We start from the raw sequence: 13,601 nt of genomic DNA, 5'->3' as shown, positions 1-13,601 counted from the left end.
GATCCCTCCAGAGTTTTGTGCACACGGTTTAGGTAAAAATGAAAAAGGTTGAGGTTTTACATTTAGTTCAGTATTACCTGTTGCCTGTGTCCTTGTCTTTTGGGAAAATACTTTACACAAGTAATGGCTCAAAAAGGATTCCTTTTTTTTTTTTTTACTGTGCTGCAATTGTTTACTGGATTATTTGTGCCATTAATTAGTGTCAACTAATTTTTATTCAATCTCAGCACAGGATATGCTTGTGAAGATGGAATATGGGGGAGAGCAGAAGTGCGTTGAAGTTCCACAAAGGGATGAATGAAGGACATGCATATTGTATTGAAGAAATAAGTGATGAGAATGCTGTTATTTGCATTTACCAGCTCACCTATGTCAGACCTTTTGATAAACACAATTCTAATGAAAGTGAGAACATGTACACTGTTACATCTTTCAGAAAATGTTTTGAAATTGTGGTGCACAGTTCAGAATAAATGTTTTTCAAAAACCATTGCATCTTTTTAGTAAAAGTTCAGAACAGTAAAATTCCCGCTTTTTAGAATGAATTAGAAGATAACTCTTACGTAGTTAAACTAAAATACTCTTTGAGAGTTAATATATGAACTCTTAACACCAAGTGTTAAATTATCAACTCCAGACAGATTTGGTGTTTAACACTAAATCAGAGTTAACGTACCAACTCTCCAAAAAGAGTTAAATTAACACTCTCTGGTGTGGACCCATATACACATTTAATAGTGTTGAAATCAAATCCGACAGTGTTAATTTGGACATGCTGGATTTGCTGTGTACTAAGCACACAATGCGCCAACTGCACACTGATGGTATGAATACAAAACACATCTGGCTTTTGCTTTCTCTGTGTACAGATGTTAATTTGAGGTCACACTTTTGTCATAGTGTCATACAAGGATCCAAACTTCAAGTATTGGTGTTTATTCACACTCATCAAAACCAAGACAAAGTCAGAACACAAAATGGGAATTTCACAAAAAAAAGGAAAAACAAAGACAATCAGCCTACATCATGTCGTCTTTCTGGGTCCGGCCACAAAATTTCGTCCACATCGCATGCGATATCCTCCAGTCCAAGGCACCGGGGAAAATATCTCCTTGAATGCCGTATCCAGGCCTGACATGATGCTTGGTCAATATCTCCACATGCCTCCTCCATTGCCTGTAAAAGGGCTACCTGTTGATGAGGATGACGGTCGTACACTTTCCAGCGCCAGGCAGAGAAGAACTCCTCGATGGGATTTACAGTTTTTTCTGAATGCTTAAACCCTAACTGTGATTCCTGTAGCACAATCTCTAAAACTATTCAGACTTATAGCAAAACCACTCACTGAGTTTGCAAAACTAAAAGCACAAAAACTGCTTTGCACTCAGTTTGCAATTTTGTAACACACACTTTGCAAAACTGTAGGCACAATTCACTGCACAACACTCAATTACCAAATTTCCAACACACTCCTAGCAAAAGTATACACATGTATGGCTATCATTAACACTAATTTGCCAACTGTCTGGCACACTTTCACATGTGAAAACTTTTCTAGATAATTAGTTCACTTTGCAATCAGCCTAAGCACTATAATACAGGTAAGCTGTGTGTGCGGAGTACAATGGAGGGAGCAGAAAGAGTGAGAAGTAGAGGAGGCCGACGAAGAGGACGTGGAGGTGAAGAAGTAGGATGAAGAGGACAACAAGGACAAGGAGGAGCAAGAGGAAGACGAGGAGGGGGGAGAGGAAGATGAGGAGGGGGGAGAGGAAGGGTAGGAAGAGTAAGAAATAGAATTGCTGATGACATCAGAGCTACAATAGTGGACCATGTAATCAACCGTGGAATGACCCTGAGGGTAGCTGGCCAACGGGTCCAGCCTAACTCGAGCCGCTACACTGTAGCAAGTACCATAGGGACATCTTGAAATGAGAATCGGTTAGTACAGTCACTTCGCACAAAGATTTGTAGCACTGCCATATGCCAATGAGAAACACACCAATACCATTGATGTAAAAATACTGAAATTGTTACTTTACAGAATTGCTAGATGACCAGATGCTGGGGCAGAGGAAGCATGTTCACTGCAGACCAAGTAACCCATATAGTCATTATGGCGATTGCAAATAATCCTATACTTGGAAATAAACACTTGTGTTTGTTTTGATGTGTGTGAATAAACAGCAGTACTTGAAGTTTGGATCCCTCTATGCTTATGGATCTATGACAGAAGTAGCTCAAACTGACATAGCCTACCTTGTGCACAGAGGAAGCAAAAGCCAGATGTGTTTTGTATTCATACCATCAGTGTGCAGTTGGCGCATTGTGTGCTTAGTAGATGATGGCTTGTGTGTACTGTTTGATACGGAAACACCATTTTTACGAAGGTGTGAAGAGTTAATCTAGCTGTGTTTGCTTTTGCAAGAGAACTACAATGTTTTGATTATTGGGTGACAGGTTTTCTTATTTGTGTGAAGAGTTTTGCAAAATTAGCCAATAGTTACAAAAAATGTGCTTAAGCAATCAGAAAAAATTGTAAGAATGGAGAGTATGGAGGGAGGTTGAGTGCCATGAAGGATGGGTGGTCTGTAAACCAGTTGCGGACCAAAGCAGCCCTATGGAAACTAACATTGTCCCATATGATGACATATCGGGTCTGCTCTGGTCTCTGAACAGTAAGCATGTCATGCAAGGTGTCCAGGAATGCAATAATGTGTGGAGTGTTGTATGGGCCTATGATTGCATGATGATGAACAACACCATTTTGCCTTATAGCTGTACACATGGTTATGTTACCACCACATTGTCCTGGGACATTGATGATGGCACGGTGTCCAATAATGTTCCTGCCACGTCTCCTGGTTTTACTGAGGTTAAAACCGGCCTCATCTACAAAAAGTAGCTCATGTCCCATTGCATCTGCTTCTAGTTCCATCACTCTCTGGACAAGACAAAACAAATGCAACACATCAGGCCCATGCACAGTACTACAGTATGCACTTCCAAATTCAGAACCAATGACACTAGCTTACCTGCACATAGTCATATCGCAGTTGCTTTACACGTTCTGTGTTTCTCTCGAAAGGAACTCTGTAAATTTGCTTCATTCTTATTCTGTGGCGCGCAAGTACACGACTTAGTGCAGAAATGCTTGCACTGTGTACATTTTGAAAGATGGTGTCATTATCAATTATGCGCTGCTGTATTTCGCGCAGTCTTATTGCATTATTGGCAATCACCATGTTCACTATATGGGTCTCTTGCTCTGGAGTGAACATTCTGCCTCTGCCCCCAACATCTGGTCATCTAGCAATTCTGTAAAGTAACAATTTCAGTATTTTTGCATGTATGGTACTGTTGTGTTTCTCATTAGAGTATGGCAGTGCTACAAAGTACTTACCGATTCTCATTTCGAAATGTCCTAATGATACTTGCCACAGTGTAGCGGCTCAGTTTAGGCTGAACCCGTTGGCCAGCTTCCCTCAGGGTCATCCCATGGTTGATGACATGGTCCACTATTGTAGCTCTGATGTCATCAGTTATTCTGTTTCTTACTCTTCTTACCCTTCCTCTTTCCCCTCCTCGTCCTCTTCTTGCTCCTCCTTGTCCTCTTCCTCTAACTTCCTCTAACCCTCTTGCTTCTTCACCTCCATGTCCTCTTCCTCCAACTTCTTCACCTCCACGTCCTCTCCCTCGGCCTCCTCTGATTCTCACTCTTCTCACTCTTACTGCTCCTTCCATTGTACTCCACATAGACAGCTTACCTGTGGCCTGTTTATAGTGCTTAGGCTGATTGCAAAGTGGACTAATTATCTAAAACAGTTTTCACATGTGAAAGTGTGCCAGACAGTTGGCAAAATAGTGTTAATGATAGCCATACATGTGTATAATTTTGCTAGGAGTGTGTTGGAAATTTGGTAATTGAGTGTTGTGCAGTGAGTTGTGTTTAAAGTTCTGCAAAAAAAGTGTTGTGCAGTGAATTGTGCCTACAGTTTTGCAAAGTGTGTGATACAAAATTGCAAACTGAGTGCAAAGCAGTGTTTGTGCTTTTAGTTTTGCAAATTCAGTGAGTGGTTTTGCTATAAGTATTAATAGTTTTAGGAATTGTGCTATAAGAATCACAGTTAGGGTTAAAGCCATCAGAAAAAACTGTAAGAAGCTTCTCGGGAGGGGCCGTGCTAACACCTGCTGCTCTCTGGCAGCAGCACCATGCCCTCCTGTGTTTTACAGTTTTTTCTGAATGCTTAAACCCTAACTGTGATTCCTGTAGCACAATCTCTAAAACTATTCAGACTTATAGCAAAACCACTCACTGAGTTTGCAAAACTAAAAGCACAAAAACTGCTTTGCACTCAGTTTGCAATTTTGTATCACACACTTTGCAAAACTGTAGGCACAATTCACTGCACAACACTCAATTACCAAATTTCCAACACACTCCTAGCAAAAGTATACACATGTATGGCTATCATTAACACTAATTTGCCAACTGTCTGGCACACTTTCACATGTGAAAACTTTTTTAGATAATTAGTTCACTTTGCAATCAGCCTAAGCACTATAATACAGGTAAGCTGTGTGTGCGGAGTACAATGGAGGGAGCAGGAAGAGTGAGAAGTAGAGGAGGCCGAGGAAGAGGACGTGGAGGTGAAGAAGTAGGATGAAGAGGACGACAAGGACAAGGAGGAGCAAGAGGAAGACGAGGAGGGGGGAGAGGAAGGGTAGGAAGAGTAAGAAATAGAATTGCTGATGACATCAGAGCTACAATAGTGGACCATGTAATCAACCGTGGAATGACCCTGAGGGTAGCTGGCCAACGGGTCCAGCCTAACTCGAGCCGCTACACTGTAGCAAGCACCATAAGGACATCTTGAAATGAGAATCGGTTAGTACAGTCACCTCGCACAAAGATTTGTAGCACTTCCATATGCCAATGAGAAACACACCAATACCATTGATGTAAAAATACTGAAATTGTTACTTTACAGAATTGCTAGATGACCAGATGCTGGGGGCAGAGGAAGCATGTTCACTGCAGACCAAGTAACCCATATAGTCATTATGGCGATTGCAAATAATCCTATACTTGGAAATAAACACTTGTGTTTGTTTTGATGTGTGTGAATAAACAGCAGTACTTGAAGTTTGGATCCCTCTATGCTTATGGATCTATGACAGAAGTATGAGCTCAAACAGACATAGCCTACCTTGTGCACAGAGGAAGCAAAAGCCAGATGTGTTTTGTATTCATACCATCAGTGTGCAGTTGGCGCATTGTGTGCTTAGTAGATGATGGCTTGTGTGTACTGTTTGATACGGAAACACCATTTTTACGAAGGTGTGAAGAGTTAATCTAGCTGTGTTTGCTTTTGCAAGAGAACTACAATGTTTTGATAATTGGGTGACAGGTTTTTTTATTCGTGTGTAGAGTTTTGCAAAATTAGCCAATAGTTACAACAAATGTGCTTAAGCAATCAGAAAAAACTGTAAAAGCACTTTAGAACAACACGCAGCAACACTACATATGAGCGAGAGTCGTCACCCCCCCCCCCCCCCCCCCCCCGTTCTCTGTTAGCCATCAGGGTGGAGGGGCTGGGCGGAGGTCTTAGCCGTCCAATTGGTGTTTGGGATGCGGAGCCTCCCTGCTGCTGCCGGGGGAAAGGGTAACATCTCCTGGGTCTAGGTGCAGTTTCCCCCTCTGGGGCGAGGGTACCTGGACCTGGGTTGTAAAGTATATTTGGGGAGTGTGATTGTGTGTATATTGTCTATTTGTGTCTGTCTTCACATTGGGTGAGTGCTGAGTATTTGTATATATGTGCATTAAGGGGGAATGTACTTTTGTGTCTGTGTGTGCCTGTACGTCTGTTTCTACATGTCAGCTTGGATCTTAGACTCTACCTCTCCGAGGTATGGAGGCCTATCTCCCCTCACCACACTCCCTGCCAGTGGCTGATGCCCTCAGACATTGGTGTGTTGGTGGTTCTTGGTGTCTGGGGCTAGGCGCTCATGCATGTACCGGCTCACTCCTGGTGGCCAATTGGCGGGCCTCTCTGGCTGTGCCGGTCCTCTCTGGCACAGCTGGCTGCCAGCAGAGCCCGTGGGCACGTCACTGCAACCCCCTCTGGCCCCTGCTCAATGGCTGCTTTGGGGCTCTCCTCAGCTCTTCCCAGGAGGGTGGTACGGTTGCCCCTTTGGTGGTCCTCCTTGGGGGCTTCTGGATGTCTGGGGCCTGGATCTCCTTCATACCTGCTTCATGCCCTGGGGGACGGGGATATGGCTCCCCACACTCCCTAGCAGATCGTTACATGGAGAAACCTTTTGAATACAAGCGTGCTGATCCACACAGGTGTGCACACAGGTGTACACACGGGTGTTCACAGACACAAACTACACCTTTCCTGGCTGCTGCCTCAAAGCACATTGTGCGCTGTTGATCTTGCGTACTGCACAATTTTTGTTTGTTTTCTCTTCTGTTTTTTCTTATCTCCATACAGGTGATCCAGGTGTTTTGTTTGTTTTTCCTTTTTTTTTCTTCCCCCCTTTCTCACCATCTCTTCTGCTCCCCTTTATTTTTCTTTCTCTCCCTCTCTTTCTTTCATTCTTTCTCCCTGTCCTATCCCCCAGTCATGTCTGTCCCATGTGTAACAACCAAAAATCAAATCAAATAAATACATAATTATAATAAAGGTCAATCAAATGGACCAATATGGCAAGGCCATGATGATCCCATTGGTAAAGTAAAGCATATTGGCATCTTTCTTGGCTTTCAGAAAACAATTCTGACGGCTAAAGATCCAAACGGGACAGGCAAAAAAAAAACCCAAAAACAAACAAACAAACAAACAAAGAAAATCTAGTGTGACAAAAATCAAAACATCTACTGTCTTATAAAATTTGAAAGTTTAAAAGTTGATTTTTATTATACTTCATTTTATGTGCAGGAACTGTGAATATACAAGTGAACTTACAGTGTGCATCACACATTGCCCCTGTGCAACTCACCTGAAACTAATCGGTGGAAATCATCAGAAGGCATTTCTGACCAGTTCGTCCACTCACCCATGTTGGTTATAAGCTCACTCTTCTCGCTCTGTATCCCAGTCTTGTGTGTACTCACCTTGATTTCTATGTGCCGCAGCTTCCTCATCACACCACTGTTCCACACTATAACTGAACTCACCTTTCGGATACTGGTCACAGCTCTCACTGGATTCACGCTCCAATCTCCAGGAAGGAAATCCTCACCACGCTCACCAACATCCCCTCCTGCCACCATAGTTCACAGGGAGCCCTAATATTTAGGTCCGCTCATCTACTCTGCACCCCACTCGCCACTCGGACCTTTGCCTCCCCCTCCAAGCCTAATTCTCCACCTGCAAAGCAAGCCACGCAGAAACCTCATTACAGCTATTTTCCCTGGACAAATCCATGAACCCACTAATCCCCTTTTCCTCTCTCCTCAGTGTGACCTCTAGATTACCATGCCACCAGTGACACCCTGAGCTCCACATTCTTAGGCCACCATGCTAGGTTACCTTACCATGAATCCCTTGTGAAGTATAGCTCTGTGTTTTCTTGTATCAAATGAAGTTTTGTGTCAATTTAACTCTGCCATGTCCGCACCTGGTTCAGCACTAAAAGTTTCAGACTAGTTTCAGTAATTGTGCAAATGTACTGTTTAAAAGGTTGGGAAACCTGCAGTCAGAGGAGACTGAGACTATGACCCCCACTATGACCCTCCCCCCCGCCTAATCCAATGCTCCAGATGGAAAATCCCCAGACATTCACTTGGCTCATGACAAACCTAGTTGCTATTTGTTCTAACAAATGAGAAAACTATGCAATAGTGATCAGAGATACAATCTACAACATTTGCAATGGTGACATTGAGACTTCTGGAAAATAAAAATATCAAATGTATGATATTTTGTATGTATGGGTCCATTCACATTGTTGTTTAAAATCACATGATGAACTGTTTCACGTCAGAGTTGCTGCTTTTTTTGTGTACCATGCCAGTCACTTGGTTCCAGGACAATTTACAATTATACACAGTGTCTTATAGTTTTACAAACTACAGTAGTTGTAGTCATCAAACTCGTAAAGCACTTTGTACACAAATGCTACCTGCCCTTGAAAATGTATGTGGCAAACTATCATAATGATACATTGTGGCCTGTATATATTGTCGTGTTTGTCTATTGTGGAAGCACTGCATTGGCTCTTAGCTTGACCTTTGAAGTCTCTATTTAATCCCCCCCCCTCTCAGCAATAGCGGAGCAGGTAGTTTATAAAAGATCCCTTAAAGCACATTTAGATTGTTTCCTTTTTCTGGTGCCACCAGCAATTCAAAATCTTCTCAAACACTGTGAAATATTTCAGAGGGTGGCAGGACTGGCAAAAAATATGTATAAACATTTATGAACACAATGTTTTTTATGATCCTTTTACTTTTGCAGTGAGCATCGAAGTTCAAGCTGGCATAAATCGTTTTGAATACAACCCTTTTCCAGTTATTGGATGAACAGAAAAGTAATTTGGTACAGGCATTAATTCTGCCTTCCAGGATGATCCCTAAAGCAATGTTAAACATTATTATAGTCAGACAACTCATGTTTGAAATTATTTATTACAGCAGTAGAAGGTTGTTTGAATATCATATACTGTAACGTGTTAACACTAGGAGTCCCAGGCTTCTACCTTTCTACCTTTAAAACCCACCACCAGCCAAATGGCTGGTAGGCTTTTAGCTAGGCTTTAGCTTCAGCCAAGTGGAAGCTAAATTGGCTAGTCATTCATATGTAAATTAGGTTGTTAGCTGGGAATTCTGGAGGGAGGGGAGTGGGGGTGTGTGGATGAGGGGGTGGGGGAGCTGCTAAAAGCTGTGAACTTCCTTTTGTGTTTCATCTTGATGCATTCTCAATCATCCAGGGAAATAAATCTCCAAAAGTCACCAACTTGGAGTGTTTCAGTTTGCCATCTTAGGGAGAAATCAACACACATGGGTGTAGGTCCTTTGTTGCTGAGATTTATTGATAAAAACAGTACAAAAAACCAACCATTTGTACACATATTTACAAATAATAATAAAAAGTGAGTGAGTACATTTCAACATTTTCAGCAATCACTCACAATCCTGGCACTGCCATGGTATCTGTAGTCTGCATTTACCACATGTGTATCTGTAGCAGTGAACACATCGCACAGTGGCATGATTGTTCTTGCATTTGTGTTTGACCTGACACATGGCTCTTTTTCCAGGACTAGGTGTGGAGGGTTGTGTCCGAAGCAACTGTTCTTTTCTTGCCTTCTTCTCAGCTACATGAGAGTGAGCCAACTCTCTTGCAAGCTCCACCACATTTACATATGAATGACTAGCCAATCCACTAGTGGATTGAGGAATTTCCCTGCGAATCTTGTTGACTGTGCCGAGGATGGTGGTTTTCAGTCTAAGAAGTTTTTGTGCAAGTGAAAGCGATGTGAAAAAATTGTCCGTGGTAACATTTCTGCCCTTGTCTAGGAATGGTTCCATCAGCCTCATTACTAAATTTTCAGAAAGTCTCTCCCCAGTGGGACGATTGGGGTCCTTGCCAAGATATGGGAAGACATTGCAAATGTACTTGGATTTTAGGTCGCAAGCCACCCAAAACTTGATCCCAAACTTGTCCGGTTTACTTGCAATATACTGCAGGAAACAGCACCGAGTCTTTGATGGGAAAAGCTGTTCATCAACGGTGATATGTAGACCAGGGTTGTAGCACGTGATGCAGTTGGTGACCAATGATCCCCACACACTGGAAATTGCAGCGAACTTATCAGTCTTTGCTCAATTTGCTCCATTGTGGCATCAATCAGACCACTGGTATAATGTTGAAATGTACTCACTCACTTTTTATTATTATTTGTAAATATGTGTACAAATGGTTGGTTTTTTGTACTGTTTTTATCAATCAATCTCAGCAACAAAGGACCTACACCCATGTGTGTTGATTTCTCCCTAAGACGGCAAACTGAAACACTCCAAGTTGGTGACTTTTGGAGATTTATTTCCCTGGATGATTGAGAATGCATCAAGATGAAACACAAAAGGAAGTTCACAGCTTTTAGCAGCTCCCCCACCCCCTCATCCACACACCCCCACTCCCCTCCCTCCAGAATTCCCAGCTAACAACCTAATATACATATGAATGACTAGCCAATTTAGCTTCCACTTGGCTGAAGCTAAAGCTTAGCTAAAAGCCTACCAGCCATTTGGCTGCTCTCCGGGTTTTAAAGGTAGAAAAAGCCAAATGGCAGTCCGTGGTGATGTAAGTGTTAAGGGTTTGGTGTCCAGGCTCACTCCCCACAAATATGTTACGGGTCAGCAGTAGGACTGACATGTCAGAGGGACTGTGAGATATTCTCTGAGATAAATAAATTGGGGATTGTGTGTGAATGATATGAGGACATATGAAGCAGTACAGCTTGAGATGAATGCCTGTATTGAGTATGGCATGCTTCAAATATAAAAAAATGGATGTAGCCCCCACTGGTTTCTGGGTTGTCACACATTGGCTTATAAAGTCCCATTATGAAGCACTGTGCTAAATATATTTGCCATCACTGTCATGATCCTGGGTTTACACTCAGCATTTTGTACTTGGACTTTGGGGATTCTGTAATATTCAGAGTTTCTGATTTTGTCCTTTGTGTTGGTCATAATAGTTTTTATCCCTCTGTTGATGTTCCTAACCTCCTGACTACCAGCAATGCAAATTTGTCCTCTGTAGAGGACCTTTCTAAACCTGAATATCTCCCATGCACTGCATACTACAGAAGTGCTTCCTTTTGGTGTCTACAGAGGACATTTAGGGCTTTCCAATAATACCAAATGTGAAAGGGTGGAGCTTTGGGAACTTTAGTTTTTTCATTAAGGAACATGGCAGCCATCGCTGCAAGCACATTTTATGGGAAGAAGAAAAGTAAGTGCATAAAACTTCTTATTAAGCAATTTTTAAATAAATGTTGTTAACATATTTTAAATAAGTCTCTTAATAACACATTAAAACATAATATGCTTAATTCTAACTTCACTTTAGTATAGTATTGAAGTGTTTAAAAAATGTCCTCCGTAGTGGACATTTGTAGTCATTTCCTCCATTTTGTTCTGTTTTTTTAAATGACCAGAAAAGGAGTCCTTTTTAGACGCAGAAAGAAACTTATTGCAGTTTGATGAGGGAAACCCAGATCTTGAGTTGTCTGATGAAGAAGATCATAGGGAATAAGCTCTTGAAGAAGAAAGAAGGAGGAGCATCAGGGATGGTACTCAGACCTGAACTTGCTGTCATTAAGTGGTTGGACAACAAGCCAGTTGTCATGGCATCCTCTGCCTATGGCAATCAACCTCAGGACAGACGCACAAGATGGTCTAAGAAAAACAAAAGGTTTATCCATGTGCCAAGGCCACTGGCAATTGCTGAGTACACTACCAATATAGGTGACGTGGACCTTGTTGCAGAATGTTGAGTTTCTACAGGATGGTCTCTCGCACTCAGAAATTGACAGTATGTGCAGTTCTCTACTTTTTGATCTGGCAATCACCAACTCGTGGCTTCAGTATAGCAATGACTTGCAGTTTTGGGGGGAAGAACCCACTACAGTTCCTTGAGTTCAAACTTCTCCTTGGTGAACAGTTGAAGCAAATATTTGCCATCAAAGTTCATTTTTACATGTTTGGCCTTCCAATGTCCTCTGCAGTGGACATGTGATATCTAAAAAATGTAAACTTTTTTTTCCCCAAAAATTTTTTCAGTCTTCTAATTACCTTACAAACATTGGGGGATTTAAAATTTTTTTTGATTGGACAACATTTTTTTTCCTGGTATTCAGGACTAAGTCATCTTTAGGTTTCTGTTGTTTTGCCTCCCTGCTGTTCCATGCCCACATATAGTCTTGTCTCTATATTTATTCCCCTATTCCCCAGTCGTGTCTCTGTGTTTACCTTGCTCCATCTGTTGCCTGTATTAATCCCTGCAGTCTGCTTCTCAGTGTGTGTTTTGCATAATTCCTGTTTTACTTTGAAAGTCACTTGTCTTATGTGCAGCATGTTCTATTGCGTTTCCTCGTCTCGTTAGTTAGAGTACTCTGTGTTCCCTTCTGTGGTTTGTGCCATATATATATATATTTTAACACCCAGCACGCCCCTGCGGGCGGTTTATCCTTCAAGCTCGGGTCCTCTACCAGAGGCCTGGGAGCTTGAGGGTCCTGCGCAGTATCTTAGCTGTTCCCAGGACTGCGCTCTTCTGGACAGAGATCTCCGATGTTGTTCCTGGGATCTGCTGGAGCCACTCGCCTAGCTTGGGAGTCACCGCACCGAGTGCTCCGATTACCACGGGGACCACCGTTACCTTCACCCTCCACATCCTCTCGAGCTCTTCTCTGAGCCCTTGGTATTTCTCCAGCTTCTCGTGTTCCTTCTTCCTGATATTGCTGTCATTCGGAACCGCTACATCGATCACTACGGCCATCTTCTTCTGTTTGTCTACCACCACTATGTCCGGTTGGTTAGCCATCACCATTTTGTCCGTCTGTATCTGGAAGTCCCACAGGATCTTAGCTCGGTCATTCTCCACCACCCTTGGGGGCATCTCCCATTTTGACCTCGGGACTTCCAGGTTATACTCGGCACAGATGTTCCTGTACACTATGCCGGCCACTTGGTTATGGCGTTCCATGTATGCCTTGCCTGCTAGCATCTTGCACCCTGCTGTTATGTGCTGGATTGTCTCTGGGGCATCTTTACACAGCCTGCACCTGGGGTCTTGCCTGGTGTGATAGACCCCAGCCTCTATGGATCTTGTGCTCAGAGCTTGTTCTTGTGCTGCCATGATTAGTGCCTCTGTGCTGTCTTTCAGTCCAGCTTTGTCCAGCCACTGGTAGGATTTCTGGATATCAGCCACCTCCTCTATCTGCCGGTGGTACATACCGTGCAGGGGCCTGTCCTTCCATGATGGTTCCTCGTCTCCCTCCTCTTTCTTGGGTTTCTGCTGCCTGAGGAATTCACTGAGCACTCGGTCAGTTGGGGCCATCTTCCCAATGTATTCTTGGATGTTCGTTGTCTCATCCTGGACTGTGGTGCTGACACTCACCAGTCCCCGGCCCCCTTCCTTCCGCTTAGCGTACAGCCTCAGGGTGCTGGACTCTTGCCCACCGATGCCTTCTTGTTCCAGTAGCCCACTTCTCGTCAGGGTGCCTTGGTTCCTCAACACCTGACGCGGACCTTGTTGATCCGGGCGACGTCCGAGCCGGCATGCCTCCATATTTATCTGTCTCGCTCATGTATGCGGTAGGCTTGCTTAGCATAGGGGGTCTAGCCTTAGGACCCTTACTGGATATGTATGTGTATATGTATATATGTTTAGATAAAAAATTGTGCTCTGAAACCCAAGAGCAGAGACATTACAAGCACCATCCAAAATATAGTCAAGTAAACACCTGATATTAAAAATGCAGAACACCTGTGTTCTAACATTTGCTTACTGCCAGCAATTAATGGCAAAGAAAGCCACTTTAAATGACATTAAGTACACATCTCCCCCTCAAATTAAACCACAGAACTGTCT

The sequence above is a fragment of the Rhamphochromis longiceps genome, linkage group LG11 (genome assembly GCF_057381845.1).
Source record: "Rhamphochromis longiceps isolate RC_006_pf linkage group LG11, R_longiceps_female_GT1.1, whole genome shotgun sequence".
In the NCBI taxonomy this organism is placed as follows: Eukaryota; Metazoa; Chordata; class Actinopteri; order Cichliformes; family Cichlidae; genus Rhamphochromis; species Rhamphochromis longiceps.
Note: the sequence above shows the minus strand (reverse complement) of the source record.